We start from the raw sequence: 17,907 nt of genomic DNA, 5'->3' as shown, positions 1-17,907 counted from the left end.
GGTTAACCAGCACTATTAAATTATCTTGTAGTTAATGACCAGGTTTCAATTTGAGCCCAGTCACTGTGAGTATTGCACCATATATGCCTTTTATATCTGTGTGAGCTTTCTCCAGGTATTCCAGTTTTCCTCCCACATCTCAAATGCATGCATATTACATTGATTGCCAACTCAAAAAAGGCCAGGTGTAACTGGGTGTGCATGGCAGTATATGTCCTGTTGAACTACTGCCCCATAAAGAGTTGGTTTCTGCCTTACACCTGATAATGTCAGAATAGGCCCCAACCTCCCACAGCCCTAAATTGAATTGGTTGGTTTCAGGATATATATGGATGCATACATTCATCCATTCATTTTCTGGACTTGCGTTACCCAATACAGCATGTTGGATAGTTAGAGTGTTTCCTGGGAGCAATGCATGTAAGACTGGAAGATTGTGAAGCCGGTCTGTTCCATAGAACACATTCACACAAACAGGCCACTTTCATGTTCCAAGGTTATCTACCTGTAGCTTTGGACTGTGAAATGAAACCAGAAGTATTAGATGAAATGTACAGGCACACTTGGAGATCATTCAAGCATCATACAGGTAACTTTGTGCCAGGAAACATATCCAGGATAGCCTCAGTGAGGTGACACCATGTTACCTAGTTTTAACTGTATTTTTTTATTTTAATTCCTCTTAGACTTGCTTGGTTCACCTATTGTATGGCTGACGTTGAGAGTATTCATGTACAAATTAATGTGCAGAAAGAACTCTGCTAGGGAAGTGAGGCCCAGGGGCTACGGAGGTTTTGACCTGTGTAATGTATTCCTCACTGATTATAAGACTGTGTGATTCATTTAGCCTTATTTTTGCTTCAGGTATAGAAATATGTAAACTTTTTTTTGTAATGTGCTATTACAATGATTTGGGATGGGGTGGCATTTATTATAGAAATGTGCTATACAAAATACTTTGTCTGGATTACAAAGTTAATCCCCAGTGTACTTTTCTGTTATAGAATCATTGTGTTTATTGTATTTGTTAACCAAATATCCTGTACGTGACATAGGAATGGTAAAGGAAGGTGCACTTAATAGTTGCTAGCATCTTGGCAATGTGTTACTAAAACTGGCACAGTACTTGGACAAAGAGCCTTTGTTATTTGCTACCCTTTTCCTGACTAAATCTGTTTGCATTATGAAACTGTATGCGGTAACTAGGTTGAGAAATGTAAATGGACTGGGCAAAGCAGCATTGCATTCACTTGATTTTGCAGAGAAATACGACACCTGAACTTGCCTGTGTTAAGTAAACACACTTTCCAAACCAACATAAAAAGGTGGGAATAAGAAAGATCCATTTATACTGTGCAGCATATTGCTACATTTCTGGACGTCATATTTGAATGTTTACCAGATGCCCAATGAAGCACGTTCCAGTTTCTGCACTATACCCAATTTTATACATATAAACTTATGAACATACATTGATTTGCTGCAGAAAGGAATTTCAACAATTTTCATAGGTGTAAGTTGTGGGACACTTTGAATCTAAAAGCTGTTTTTCTATGAATGGTTTCTTGTTTGATTTATTAAACAATTTCCTTTTTTTCTTTTAATATACCATTAATACTTTCCTCAGAGAAGAGCAACTAAATATGTTTCTGGACTAAGGAGAGTGTCCTGCTCTGACAGGCTGAGGGAATTAAACCTCTTTAGTGTTGAACAAAAAAATGCTACATGGGGTCCTAATCCAGGTCTTACATTCTCAAAGGCACTGATAATGCTAATCTAGCAGAATTCTTTCAGTTAATCATGTCCTTGAGGAGACTATTGGAAATTGGGGGAAAGTGCATTCAAGGCATAAACTATGAAGCTCTTCACACTAAGGGTCATGGGAATCTGGATCAGACTAAAGAGTAATGCAGCTGATACAGAGGCCCTGACAGCATTTTAAAAACATTTTAGGCAAAATAGTTTGACATGTTAAATCATCAATTGGATTTGAGAGATGGAGTGGTCTTCTTTCATTTCTTAACATTGTGTTGCAATCGCAAGAGAAGCAAAAAAAACTGCACAAGTGTGCACTACTCTTAAGTGCTACATGTTTTATTTAAAAAGCAATCTAATAGTGCAAAATGTTCATGCTACACATGGTAGGCCTACAACCATTCAGAAATTTATTTTTGCAAGAAACATGTTTGAAAGAGCATCCCTGCTAATATAGTATTTAAAAAGGGAAAATTCTAATATACTGTGAACTCTAATAGTTAATAAAAGGCAGTACAATTCTTTGTTGCTTTTAAATACACCATCCTATGTAATCACCTTTTTTTTTTTTGCTTTTTCCCCCTCATAAAGCTATTATGTATATCTTCATGCACTCTCCCTTGAGGCACACTTTGCTTGTCTCACTTCTAATCACTCATTAAATTACCTGCCATAACAGTATAAGATACAGCTCAGTCTGCAGTAGGAGTGTGTACATGTAGTCAAATAAACAGTTACCAGTTTGGGATTCTGGTATTTCAAAGTAAAATCAGAATTTGGATGTTCTATATTCATATTTGTTGGAAGTCAAGGAGAAATATTGGTGTCCAAAACTTTTAAAATATAGCCAGTTTTGGCAGTAGTTAGACATATGAAGCAAAACTGTTGCTATGTGTAAAATATGTCATGCCAAACTTTGTGCAATGGTTCAAGCAGCCCCATGTTGAATCACATGGGACTAAAACATCCTGAAAAACATCTTGACTGTAAAACACAAGCAAATCTTAATAAATTAATCTAACTTGAAAATGTAATTTAGTTAGAGTAGAAAAAAAATATTAAAATGTATCCCAAAAGTTGGAAAGTAAAAGACTTTAGAGAACTAATGTGCTATGATGAGTTAGGATATGAGGTCCCTCGTAGAATTATTTTTTTTAAGAGGACAGAAAAGCAATACAATGAAATAGCTACTGCCATAACAGTTTAGAGATGTCAGTGGGAATGCCAAATTGAATTTTACTTGCTCCATTCGCATGTGTGTTTAAAAAAAAAAAAAAAAAGCAAAAAGTCAAATTTATAAGACTTCATTGTTTGCTTTACCATGTGGTGTGAATTTAAGTGCAGCATTATAAGAATCATTACACAATTATTTACAGTTCCAGCAAGTCTAAGTTACTATAGAAAATCCTTCTGCACTTTTAAAAATTAAATTAAATGCTGTGGTTATTGCTAATTTTGTGAGTGTGAGGAATTTTGAGCCAGTTACACTACTGTATTGGAAAGTGAATGATATATATGAATATTTTGCTTAGTTGTGTATTCTGATATCAAAACACAGCAGGCAGGGATAAACAAATCCTTTCTCAGGCTGTTAATTCTGAAAGGGGATAGGGCCTGGTGGCTGCTTCTGAGAGTGGCCAAAATCTAATTAATTTTTAAGTTAAGTATCCCTTTATTAATCCTTACACATAAATCAATATCAAAATTAGTCTTAAGGCACATTCTTAATTTGTAGCAGTTTTACTGTCTCTGTTTCCAAGCCTTAGCCATTTCTAGACTCCATTTGTAATTCTGCTTTGCCAGAGTTTCTCATTCTTTCTCTAAGCTATGCCCCAGTTTCTTACCAACTGCATCTCTGACTATTTGGCAAGAGCTGGGGCTGTGTCTCCAAGGAAGTAAACTTCTTTCTGATTATGCCTGTTTATCTGCTGAATGCTTCATCCTTATTTCTTCTTTTAGTGTTTTACTTTTGTCTCTTGTAAAGCTGCTTTCTTAGTTTAACTGTATTTGTTCACTCTTGCTTTTTCAGTTTCCAATTTTGCTTGACCTTATCATTACATCTTTTTTTCACTTGCTTGTGCTATCAGTGCTTGCCCATTTCCCTTACAACTTGCTACCCATTAACCTACTGTATATGTATGTTGGTTTAGCCCACTATGGGTTTGAAATATTTCTTTAAGTCTAAATAGAGTTTAAGACCCAATTGAAGATTTAAATGAGTATGTACTGTATAATTTGACAATCTCGTGGGTATGATTTCAAATTCTCGGCCCCCACTCTCACTGTAATGAACGTCAACAAAATACAGAGCATATTGGTACCAGAGGAGGGAATTGGATTGGCAGCATATTCTTTGCAGATGTAATGTGATGCAACCAGATCCACTCTTGCCGTATAGTCTTTTTTTAGTAAGACAAGGCATTCCTATAGTGTCCAGATTTTCTATCAATCAATCAATCAACATTTATTTATATAGCACATATTCATACAAAAAATGTAGCTCAAAGTGCTTTACAAAATGAATAGAAAAATAGAAGACACAATAAAAAATAAACATAAGTCAACATTAATTAACATAGAATAAGTAAGGTCCGATGGCCAGGGTGGACAGAAAACAAAACTCCAAAAGCTGGAGAAAAAATAAAATCTGTAGGGTTCCAGACCATGACGCCCAGTCCCCTCTGGGCAATCTACCTAACATAAGTCAAACAGTCCTCTTTGTATTTAGGGTTTCCATGGAAGGACTTAATGATGATGGTCACGTAGACTTCTGGCTTTCAGTCCATCATTGTTGGTGCATCATGATGCTTTGAGTAGGTGGAGGGGCGCAGGCCGCCACCACAAAAGAAACGGAAAAGAAACAGAAGAGAGAGTAGGGGTCAGTACGGATTTTAGAGCCACTGTGAATAGTTATTGTGATGAATTGAACATACAGAGTATCAGTATTAAGTTAAAGTGAAGTTATAAAAGGCCATGTTAAAGTAATGTGTTTTCAGCAGTGTTTTAAAGTGCTCTACTCTATTTTGCGTTGCGAATTCCTATTGGCAGGCTATTCCAGATTTTAGGTGCATAACAGCAGAAGGCCGCCTCACCACTTCTTTTAAGTTTAACTTTTGGAATTATAAGGAGACACTCATTTGAAGATCTAAGGTTACGATTTGGAATATATAATGTGTCAGGCATTCTGATATATAAGATGGTGCGTGATTATTTAAGGCTTTATAAACCATAAGCAGTATTTTAAAGTCAATCCTGAATGACACAGGCAACCAGTGTAGTGACATCAAAACTGGAGAAATGTGTTCAGATTTTTCTTTTCCCAGTTAGGATTCTAGCAGCTGCATTCTGCACTCGTTGCAAGTGATTTATGTCTTTTTTGGGTAGTCCTGAGAGGAGTGCGTTACAGTAATCTAGTCTACTGAAAACAAAAGCGTGAATTAATTTCTCAGCATCTTTCAATGATATAAGAGGATTAACTTTAGCTATGTTTCTTAACACTAGAATTACCAGAGCCTACGAAAAAACTCGTAATTCCGTCCCACCTTAAACTGCTTCTTAAATCCCTTCACACCTCTCCATGGCGCCCTTTGTCTTCTAAATGTGCTGATAAAGAAGCGGCTATTCCATCCCCCACCAATTTAGAACGTGCACGAACCTCTCTCAGCTCATGCCTTGATTGAGTATCTGGGAGTGAAGTGGAGTTTTAGAGTGAAATAATAGATCGTTGTTTGGAACACGCATTTCATGTCTGTTCGTTTCTACAGTAATCTGTGTCAACACATTGTTAAAACAGAAACTTTTTTTATATTCTAGTAGTAGATGACAAAATGTAGGCATAAACTATATAATGTATGAAGCCTGAAGTCCAAATAGCAAAGAAACATTTTCACAAGAATAACACAATTGCACTTTTATTCAAACATATAACTGCAGAAAGAAAAGTCACTAACATGCGACGTGACACCAGGTTACTATAACTGACTCCGTGGTTCAATAGATACAGCCCAGCAGAATCAAGGGTCACGGTTCGATCCTCGCGCCCTCCCTTTTTGAGAAGTAAACTGTTCTTAGTCTTACTGTTTTTAGAATAAAAACATACATTTGATTTCAGTCTGTAACAGCGTGCAATTTATGATCTTTTGTAAGGTTAGCTTTTTTTATATTCACTTTTCACTCTCTCAGTCGTTCAGAATCAATCCATACAACCCCATCTGACACGGCTGTTTTCACTAAAGGCCAGCTATAGCTCTGCAGTGTACCACGATGCATACTAACGCCCGCAACCCAGTTCTGACACAAGCGCTGGCGAAACTGCCTTCGTATCTCACCGTCACTTGCTTTTCTTTTTATTCAGTTTTATTGAGTGTTCCTGCTGTATGCTTTTTCTTTTGCACCCCAGGACATGCAGAAGAAAGAATGGTAAAGACCAACTTCGGCGCTATATGCAATCATCAGACACTCCCCATCTGCCCGTGTCGTTCAAACACAGGAACATATATTGGTGTAAAAGTATAACAATGCTAAGAGGTGCAGATTTTCATTCCGTGCTATATAAAATCATCACATTCAAATATTAACAGTTCCACACACCCAAGGACCGTCCTTCCTACATTTTATACGCGCTTGTTGCGTGTACACACCTCTCTGTGCTATGGTTTCTATTACACTGAATGAGCACCTGACACTGTACTTTCTTCCCTGGGGGAAGGTCCCGCATCAGAGAATTTCCAGTTCCTGCATAAATTCACACCCGATCTGACGCTGTTCGTTTTCAAATAATATTGCATTAGTGCGATTATATTTTCACATATATTGTCTTTCTTTCAGGTGTGTAATTAGAAACCACAGCATAGAGAGAAGTGTGTACACTGCTTCTCACAGAAAAAGGCGATGGAAAAAGTGCACTTGAATAAAAGTGCACTTTTGTTATACTTTTACACCAATATATGTTCCTGTGTTTGAAGCGACACGGGCAGATGGGGAGTGTCTGATGATTGCATATAGCAGTTGGTCTTTACCATTCTTTCTTCTGCATGTCCTGGGGTGCAAAGAAAAGCATACAGCAGGAACACTCAATAAAACTGAATAAAAGAAAAGCAAGTGGCGGTGAGATATGAAGAAGGCAGCTTCGCCAGCGTTTGTGTGTCAGAACCGGTGAGGGGGTTGTAGCGTTAGTATGCATCGTGGTACACTGCAGAGCTATAGCGTCTTTAGTGAAAACAGCCGGTCAGATGGGGTTGTATGGATTGATTCTGAACAGCACTGAGAGTGAAAAGTGAATAAAAAAAAAGCTAACCTTTACAAAGATCATAAATTGCACCGGCTGTTACAGACTGAAATCAAATGTATGTTTTTATTCTAAAACAGTAAGACTAAGAACAGTTTACTTCTCAAAGGGGCGCAGGATCGAACCGTGACCCCTTGATTCCCAAGCTGGGGCTGTATCTATTGAATCACGGAGTCAGTTATAGTAAACAGGTGTCAATGTCGCATGTTAAAGGCGGCTTTTTCTTTCTGCAGTTATATGTTTGAATAAAAAGTGCAATTGTGTTATTCTTGTGAAAATGTTTCTTTTGCTATTTGGACTTCAGGCTTCATACATTCTATAGTTTATGCCTACATTTTGTCATCTACTACTAGAATATAAAAAAAGTTTCTGTTTTAACAATGTGTTGACACAGATTACTGTAGAAACGGAACAGACATGAAATCAGGTGTTCCAAACAACGATCTATTATTTCCACTCTAAAACTCCACTTCACTCCCAGATACTCAATCAAGGCATGAGCTGAGAGAAGTTAGGTACACGTTCTAAATTGGTGGGGATGGAATAGCTGGGCTGCTCTAGCTTCTCTTTATCAGCACATTTAGAGAACAAAGGCGGCTGGCGGAGAGGTGTGAAGGGATTTAAAGCAGTTTAAGGTGGGGCGGAATTCTGAGAGTTTTTAGTAGGCTCTGTAATTCTAGTGTTAAGTGAAAAAATGCTGTCCTAGTGGTCTGATGAATATGCGATTTAAAATTCAGATTACAGTCAACAGTTACCCCTAAGTTTTTACTTCCGTCTTAACTTTTAATCCTAGTGCAAGTTTATTTCTGATAACCTCATTGAATCCATTATTGCCAATTACTAAAATTTCAGTTTTCTCTTTATTTAGTTTGAGAAAATTACTATTCATCCATTCAGAAATACCAGTAAGACATTGTGTTAGTGTATCAAGAGAGTCAGTCATCAGGTGCTATTGATAAGTACAGCTGTGTGTCATCAGCATAGCTGTGGTAGCTCACGTTGTAACCTGAGATAATCTGACCTAACGGAAGCATGTAGATTGAGAAAACAGCGGACCCAGGATAGAGCCTTGTGGAACACCATATCGGATATCATGTGTCTTTGAGATTTGATTACCACAACTCACAAAGAATTTTCTCCTGCCAGGTAGGATTCAAACCAATTTAAGACACTGCCAGAGAGGCCCACCCATTGACTAAGGCGATTTCTAAGAATATTGTGATCAATGGTGTCAAATGCAGCACTCAGATCTAAGAGGATGAGAACAGATAAATGGCCTCTGTCTGCATTTACCCATAAGTCATTTACTACTTTAACAAGTGCAGTTTCTGTACTGTGATTTGTTCTGAAGCCTGACTGAAATTTATCAAGAATAGCATGTTTATTGAGGTGGTCATTTAACTGCATAATGACTGCCTTCTCTAAATTTTACTTAAGAAGGGCAGGTTAGAGATGGGTCTAAAATTTTCAAAGGCAGAGGGGTCAAGATTATTTTTCTTGAGGGTTTAACTACAGCAGTCTTAAGACAGTCTGGAAAGACCCCGTATCTAATGACAATTAACTATGTCCAGAATATTGTCAATTAGCACGCCTGATATTTCTTTGAAAAACCTGGTTGGTATTGGGTCAAGGACGCAGGTGGAGGTTTCAGTTGAGAGATTATACTATGTAATTCAGGTAAATCTATCCTGGTGAAAGCATTTAATTTGTTTATAATGGAGTACCGGGCTTTGGAGGTTCTGCAGTGTTGGGGAGATATACTATGTTATCTCTAATATCATTAATTTTTTGATTGAAAAATACAGCAATGTTCTCACAGGTTTCACTGGAAGTATTCTGGGGGCATTCCTTTGTGTTACCTGGGTTTAACAGACGATCAATTGTAGAAAATAAGACTCTGGGATTACTAGCATTGTTATTTATAATATTAGAGAAATCGCAGCGCCTCTCAAGACGGACAGTGTTATTGTATTCTGTTATTTTAGCCTTCAATATTTCATAATGGATAGTTAGATTAGTTTTCCTCCATTTACGCTCAGCTCTAAGACATGTTCTTTTTAAATCAGACACTCTTTGGGTCTTCCATGGAATAACAATGCTAGAAGATTTTTTAACTGTCTTTTCAGGTGCAACTATGTCAACAGCAGTTCTTACTTTAGAATTAAAGTTTTCCACTTTACTATTTACATTATCCTCGGTATTATAGTTGGCATTATAAACGGACTGATTGCTTAGAATAGTTGTAAGCTTTAAAGCTGCTGATGAGTCAAAGAAGCGTTTTTTAACAAAATGCTTCTCATGAGCGTTTTCTATCTTTATTTCAGTATTAAATAGTAGAAGGAAATGGTCTGATAGACCAATATCAATGACATGCTTTATATCAACTTTAAGTCCTTTAGCAATCACTAAGTCTAACGTATGACCTGCTTTATGTGTAGGCTGATTAACAAGCTGCCTCAAATCTAAAGAGTCCAGGAGGTTCATGAATTCCTTTACCTTTTGGTCACACTGATTGTCGACATGAAAGTTAAAGTCGCCGACTATTAAGAGTGCGTCATAGTTTGTAACTAAAATTGACATTAAGTCAGAGAATTCCTCAAGATTTTGTGTTTCTTAGTCCATGGCATCTGCACTTCCATACTAATATCAGAGGAACTTCTTAGATCCTCTCTTTAAAGAGAAAAATAGTGTAGAGAATATTTCCAAATGGACAGTGGCAGCTCATTGAAACATGTTGCCCATTGAAAGACAGGGAAGTGGAAGGAGACCAGGCAGAAGCATTCACCCCATTAGGAATAAGGCTCTTCTGCTTATCAAGGCATGCAGCATAAAGACCTGTAGGGATATCTGAAAGATCAGAAATGTAGGCACCCCAGCAGTTCTAGAGACATTTCTAGTCTGATGGCCCAGGATCAAAAGTAGGGCCAGAAATGAACCCGTAATGTATTTTACAGCAGGTTCATGGCCAAAGGCATAATGAGTATAGTGTTGGAATGAGCGTTTGAGGTCAACATTGATTTAGCACGAGGAAAAGGCCACTGTTGAAAGAGTAATTGAGAAGAAGTTAGGAGGCAAGAAAGAAAATGCTTGATAGGTAGGCAAGTGGGTGAGCCGCCCAGCCTGGTAGCAGGTATTTGTGACTTGTGTAGTCACGTTCAAATGTGCTGCAGGTTTTGTTTTCATTCTGTTTTATTTTGTACATTACTTTCTGTCTGTGTTCAGGCCTCTGATTTAACTTAAATGACTAATCCTTAGCTTGTTTGTTTGTTTCATTTTTTGGCCAATTTGGTGTTATTTTGGGTGTAAAGGGATGGGACGAAGACCCCCTTTTATTGTATTGTATTGTTTTACATTTTTAAAAATTACATTTTTCAGCATGATGTGAAAAAACAAAAGTATTGTGTCCTTTGTGAAGTGCTTTGAGACCCTGTGATATTCTGAAAACATTTACATAGACTAAGACTGATTGACAAATAAAAGGAGTTTTTATGTGTGGACAGTGTCCTCACAACATTTCACAATGAGTATAGTGTTGAAATGAGCGTTTGAGATCTAGCATACTACCAACATGTGGAAAGTTGCAGCAGACATAGTGTTAGCGATAGAAATGATTTGATAATTAAGAAATTAATTAATGGCATTTTGTACTGAATTTACTGAAAAATCAGGAAATACACTACATGATGTACTGTTTAAAATGTATTGCTTTTCCTTTTCCTCATAAGCAGTAAAGCATAATGAAAGGTACTGGCTGTGTACTTGTTTCAATATTCAAGTAGCCCCATCAAAATGAAGTTTGATTTATTGATTTAATGGGAGCAGCCAGAATCAGTAAATACATTTTTGAAAATTATTACAGAATCCAGTTATGGTACAATCATTTTGTAACCTTTTGAATGTATTTGTAGCATCCCAGGTGGCTGGACCCTACTGCATGAACATGTAGTGAAGAAGAGTCCATTACAGGCAATAATTATTCAGACTAAGCTAGTTTAGAGTTTCTAGTGAACCTAAAGTCTTTGGGAAACTGAGCGATCAGTGTGTTTATATGCACACACAAACCCAGGATGGATTGAGTAACCTGGTTGAGGCAGTAACTACTTATTTTTTTAATTCTCCATTTACATGTGTGAGCCCTCTTATGGAATTCATTTTTGGAAAATGCTGACTGTGCAAAAAAGAGTTATACATGTTCATCGGCCTCCTTGAATCCAAAAACAAGCATGGAGTCTGTGAAGAAACTCTTGTGTTTTATAAATGCTTTTAATACTTCAGGTACTGTAATGTAAATAGCATCTATGTTGTGAAATAAATAACATCTAATCCCTTTTTATATCCCTGACCTGAGCCCCTAAAGATTCAGTATATGAACACTGGCTGCTGTGTCACCCAGTCACACTGTTTTAGCATATCTATAGCGAATAGCTGGATGAAAGCTAAACTTATACTTTATTAATAGGTTTCTGTTACTGGATTGCAAGCCGCACGCTCTTTTCTATTTGGCTCTGCAATTGAGCCCTGTAATGAAACTACACACTGGTACGTGTGCTTCTTGCCTTTCATCCAGTGGTGCTTAGATGATAATAACACAGATATTTTTACTTCAATAAAAAAGTCTTGCATTAGGTTACTTGTTACTTTAAAAAGTAACTGGACTATATATATATTACTTTTAAGTTTTACCATCAAAACTGCTCCTGAGATTGTGCTGCTGAACTACGCATGGTACATGTAGTTCATCAACATAAATTTAGTGATTTCTGAAATATTGTTATAAGGTTATTTCATCCAGGAGAAGGAATAATGTGATTGTCCAAGCATTTTTCTCTGGGAATTTATCATTGTGGGCAGTTCCACCATTTTCTGCCTATGTCTGCTTGAAGTGAGTGTGAAGCTAACACATGCACAGGCAACAGACTACAAAATCCTCAACCATCACCCAGTTAAGGGTTTATGTAAATAGTTATCTACATGTGTTAATCTGGTTTCTCAGAGACCAGTATCCCAGATTCTCTAACAAGAATAAAGGTTTACAAGGCACTCTAACAAGAATAAAGGTTTACAAGGCAGGTTATTAAAGTGCATGTAAGCACGCTTAGTGTCATGAAGAATGCAGAGAGCATGACTTGGGAAAAGGTTTTAAAAAATAAATTGATTCAACCGTGGCAGAAGCATTGGCATTCACAAAGCATAATCTTCATGTAGCACCTCCTAGACTGTGCCCCAAAGTAAACTGTCTTAATACTCCTGTTCTTTCAAGTTTCCTGAACATTTGTCGAGATTTTCAAATCTTCATGCAAAGTCAAAGAGCTGCCATTCTACACTCAGTTTAAAATCCAGGGTTAAACTTTAAGCTGGAATCGTTTTTTTCATATACCCTCGGAAGACTAGGTGAAGTTACTCCACCACTTAACCGGATCTTTCTGTATATTCTTCTCTTTTAAATGGGGTACACCACTGCCATCTGCCAACCAGAAGGGGCCATCTTTTCCTTACATGCAGCATTGAAGAAACATGTTTAGTTAGATGCAGTCCCTCGACATTTATGTCTGTACCTCTGGAATTTTGCTACAAAGTATTAAATAGCCTAGACGTGCTATATGTTGTAGGGATCTTATTGCTCCTGATAGAGCTACTCTTCTTGACAGACTGGTCTTAGTTAAGGTGTTGGTCAAAGGTCGATTGAAAATGTACATTGTATACAAACCAAGAAAGTGTTGCCCTGAGCCTGAGGAGAGGTGTATATGAATACCCAGTAGCTTAGTAACCTGCATACTCTGGTCATCATCAGCTGAATGAAGTTACATGGACATGCTGTTTGAGAGAATGTAATGCCAATAAATGAAGATCAGTTGCTATACTTCTAAGGTGAAAGGCATGTATGAAAAAGATCCAAATGATCATCAATAACAGGAAAATAACATTTATCTATTCCATATCTTCTTACCTTCTAAAACACACACACAGTGAAGAAAAAAGTCAATTTTTAATACTGATTCAAAAATAATTTTTTTATTTTATTATTAAAACTTCTCTATTGTTCACAGTGTTGAAAAATTAATAAAACAAACAAACAGTTTGTCAAGCATGTGTGTTTGGGAACCATTTTCCAGTTTCTGATGAGCTAAGCAGTTCCACCCCGAGATGAGAGGGGACGCTGACTCTTGATGGTATCTTCAATGGTAGCAATAAGCCGCTGCTCAAGGATGATGCCTATCCACACACATCTAAGCCCTGAAAAGGCTCCTCCCCTGCCAGTGCAACCAGTATACAAAGGAACCCAGAAGGTGGAATCACACATCGTCCCGATACTTACCGAGAACAGAGCTCTCAGGTGGAATTCATTGTTAAGGCAAACCACACATACCTTTTTGTTCTTGTTTTTGGGCCATAGAACTATCTTTTCTGTTACTATAGTAAACGGGATAACCCAGTTTGTACCCCAACCATTTTTTTGAAGTACGCTGGTTTCTCTTCAGTCACTGTACAACTTTTTCAACATTGGTTTGCATTTATGGCTTTATAATTAAATGAACCTCATCCCTCACAGATACACACAAACCAAGTTCTCTGCTGGAAGTGCTTAACTACTCGGAATGTAAGAGCACATTTAAATAGCTCTTCTGTGTCTCATCTGTAGCTGTCATGGAGCCTCCTACTATCTACGAAAAACTGATATTACTACAGACTGCTTTCTCTGGGTGAACGCACACATCGTGCCCTCCCCCCGTCTGTCATGGAAACAAGCGTAAGAGACCAATGTTATACACCGTTGCATGCTTTCTCTATTTAAATTGCTTTCTTTATTTAAATAGCGTCACTCAGAGGGAACACATAACGGATCTAGATACCAGTAGGATCGCTAGAGATGCATCAGATAGCCAGTTTTTGTTTTTAATGTGCAATCAGTCAGTTGGTATGTAACTGCTAAAATTATATGTTAAAAATGCCGTCAACATGCTAAGCAAAAATTGCGTAAGCATTTTCTGGGAGCATTATGGTGGCTTAATTTAGACCTGTGACATGCACTCTCTCACACGCTGATGTATGTGAGTCTGTCTTGCTTGATACAACATGCTTTAACAGTTATATTGTACAATGGGCTGAAAAATACAAATCCATCATCACTAACTTAGCGTATGAAAAAAATGAAAAATGTGACAACAACAACCAGAAACCAAAGAGCCTTACAGGCAGTAAGCAGTAAGAATCTTTTAGCATCATAGATTCTTTGAAGTGAGGTAGTGCCATGCATATTGCCTTTAAATGGCTAATGTAACCATGATGTTCTTAAATATATAGCACATATTCAAGGTTTAATTGCATCTGTATTTTTATAAGTAAGTTGCCATAGAAAGGCAGCAAGTGTGATCGGTAGGTTTTGCTTATGAATTGGCAGTAACCGCCGAGTTGGCCAGGATAGTGGAAAAGTTCATAACTACTTCCTGCTAGCCAGGCTCATTGTAAGTCTTTCTCTTTCCTTGATTGTCCAACAATGAATAGAGAATGGCTCAGATTAATACATCTTCTGTCAGTAACTGAAGCTTTTCGTTGAGAATACACAAAAGAACATGTCTTAAAGTGTTATTTTATTTGCATATATTCTTATGAGCTTCTCACATATTAATAAACTTTGTTGGTAGTGGAATTCATTGTGTTGAATGAGGAGCGCTTTTCCATTGCGTAAAATTATTGATTTTATAGTTTAGTTAAACACATGGATTTTTAATTACTTGTCCGTGTATATGTTTTTAGATAAATTGCTTACCTGGAGCAATATTCTTTTGCTTGAAAAAATGCATTTCACTCATTCTATAAAAAAAAAAACATGGATGCTCATTTTAAATTATACATGTGTGTGTGAAGCTCTGGCATGACCTTATATCTGCTAGTAGAGTCCTTGGACTTGGATTGACTGACTTTAATGGAAAACTTCAGTGGTCTGAGTCAACCATTAAAATCCCAGTCACTTCATATGTACAGAATACATCTTATAATAGGCACATAACAAAATGCAATACAATTTTGTTTACTTTATTTATACTTACTGTATATACACATACATACTTATATATTTATATTTTATATTAAACTGTATATACTTTCTTATATATTTAAACTAAACTAATACAATTTCATTCAAATTCATGATATATTGCAGAATTATAAAAGTAAAAATTGTCATTAAGTATATACTGTAAATATATTTACTTATTAATAACCTCTATCAAACTACAACCAAAGCTATCATTCTGGCTAAAAAGCTTCAAGTTGCAGCTCACACTGATACTGTTGCAGGAGGTCAGTTGTGTTTCAATGATGGTTGCACTTCCAGCCTCAGCACAGAAGCACATTCACATTCCCATGGAAAAACCAACATTGTAGAGCCTCAATTTAAGCAAATTCAGAAAATTACGTAGTCTGGTAGTGGAAAATGAAAAATAAGGGAAACAATACAAAAATCAAAATGTATATCTTGAGTATACTTTTTAAAAGATATTTCATACATATAATGTTGCTCCATCCTACTTACTGTGGTAAAAGAAGAAACAAGGTACACTCCTATTATACTTTCTCAGTACAAGAAGGAGTAAAGTGCATTCCTCCTGTATTCTTGCAGTCTTTTCACTCACCACTTCTTGCATTGGTGTGAAAAAGAGAGATATGTGCACCTCCGACTGTAGTATATGCTCACTGTGTGTCAACAGAATGAGAAGAAGCAGCACATGCTCCTCCCATTTGCTTGGTCTCACATTCACTTTGTGTATCTTGTCATGTGTAGACCTTGCCTAGCAAACTGTAATTCATTTTTTGTGAAACAGTGCTTTGCTCTAACTCTTTATTGGATGGTATGTCTGCTCTGCAACAGCCTTGTCCAAGGAGCCTATGTTGCCCGCACGTTAACAGTACACAGCTATCTTGTTTTTATGTAGATTTGTGTGTGAAACTCCATCCATCCATCCATCCTCTTCCGCTTATCCGAGGTTGGGTCGCGGGGGCAGCAGCTTAAGCAGAGAGGCCCAGACTTCCCTCTCCCGGCCACTTCTTCCAGCTCTTCCGGGAGAATCCCAAGGCGTTCCCAGGCCAGCTGGGAGACATAGTCCCTCCAGCATGTCCTGGGTCTTCCCTGGGGCCTCCTCCCGGTTGGACGTGCCCGAACACCTCACCAGGGAGGCGTCCAGGAGGCATCCTGATCAGATGCCGAGCCACCTCATCTGACTCCTCTCGATGGAGGAGCAGCTCTACTCTGAGCCCCTCCCGGATGACTGAGCCTCTCACCCGATCTTTAAGGGAAAGCCCAGACACCCTGCGGAGGAAACTCATTTCAGCCGCTTGTATTCGCAATCGTTCTTTTCGGTCACTACCCATAGCTCATGACCATAGGTGAGGGTAGGGCGTGATCGACTGGTAAATTGAGAGCTTTGCCTTACGGCTCAGCTCCTTTTTCACCACGACAGACCAATGCAGAGCCCGCATCACTGCGGACGCCGCACCGATCCGCCTGTCGATCTCACGCTCCATTCTTCCCTCACTCGTGAACAAGACCCCGAGATACTTGAACTCCTCCACTTGGGGCAGGATCTCTCCTCCAACCCTCAGAGGACACTCCACCCTTTTCCGGCTGAGGACCATGCTCTCGGATTTGGAGGTGCTGATTCTCATCAGCCGCTTCACACTCCGCTGCGAACTGATCCAGAGAGAGCTGAAGATCACGGCCTGATGAAGCAAACAGGACAACATCATCTGCAAAAAGCAGTGACCCAATCCTGAGTCCACCAAACCGGACCCCTTCAACACCCTGGCTGCGCCTAGAAATTCTGTCCATAAAAGTTATGAACAGAATCGGTGACAAAGGGCAGCCCTGGCGGAGTCCAACTCTCACTGGAAACGGGCTCGTGTGAAACTATTAATGGCATATATATAGTACTAAGGTGTTTTACAGTGTTAGCCATTATGAATGTAGAGAAAAGCCAAGCAAAATGACATATTTTATTGGCTAACTAAAAAGATTACAATATGCAAGCTTTCGACGCAACTCAGGCCCCTTCTTCAGTTGCCTTGAAAGCTTTCATATTGTAATCTTTTTAGTTAGCCAATAAAAGGTCTCATTTTGCTTGGCTTTTCTCTAATGTCATATATATAATTAACATATTATTGGTTCTAAACAAACCATGTTTACTGTAGTTTAGGGGAAATGTAAAGTGTTATCTAAGGATATTTCACTGTTCACAATTTTTCATTGTGCACATCTATGTCTTTTGTATTTTTATTACTTTTAATTTCTTGTTTTTAGTTAATTTTTCTTAAAATTATCTAGGTACCATGTTTAAACTAAACAAGGAACACAGTAAGAAATCGGTAATGCAAGGCAAATGCCATTACCACAACTTGTCAAACTCTTAAATATTCATACTTTTTACATTTAGAATAAATATTAGATAATTATTGTCAACTATGTAGAAGAATATGGGTTGCAGAATATACTTTCCTTATTAAGCTTCAAGCAACTGTATGTCTTTGACTGTACAAGCTATGTCTTTTTTTTTTTCAGTTAACAAAAAAGTCTTACTGTGGACCAGCAAGGGGAAATCATTCCGCTTTTTTGATGAAGAGTGTATACAAGAGCGTGTAAGTATCTCCTTTTGTATTGTTGAGTACAAGTATCAGCTCTTCCAGCTGAAAAAGTGGCTGTTTATAGTAGTGGATTCCACTGTTTTTCCTCCCACCATCAATAAGACTGAATATAGGCTGGACTGGTTAGCCATTCCAAATGAACTTGGTGTAATTAAATGTGGGAGTGTGAATAGGAGTAGCCTGCAATGGACTAGTAGACCATTTGGGGTTGATATCTGCTATGTAACATG

At 37.9% G+C, this 17,907-nt stretch overlaps 1 protein-coding gene across 3 annotated transcripts in view; it reads left to right on the top strand.

Annotated features, from left to right (window-relative positions):
* The window catches only part of tlcd4a (TLC domain containing 4a), a 99,944-nt gene that overhangs the window by 23,670 nt on the left and 58,367 nt on the right, over window positions 1-17,907 (top strand). For all 3 annotated transcript variants that reach the window (XM_039735719.1, XM_039735718.1, XM_039735720.1), the window contains one exon: window positions 17,595-17,671. The gene's annotated coding sequence lies outside the window, so the exon portion shown is untranslated. The remainder of the gene's footprint in view (window positions 1-17,594; window positions 17,672-17,907) is intronic.

The sequence above is a fragment of the Polypterus senegalus genome, chromosome 14 (assembly GCF_016835505.1).
Source record: "Polypterus senegalus isolate Bchr_013 chromosome 14, ASM1683550v1, whole genome shotgun sequence".
Classification (NCBI taxonomy): Eukaryota; Metazoa; Chordata; class Cladistia; order Polypteriformes; family Polypteridae; genus Polypterus; species Polypterus senegalus.
The sequence above is the reverse complement of the archived record's forward strand: the minus strand, read 5'-3'. Positions and strand labels throughout refer to the sequence as shown.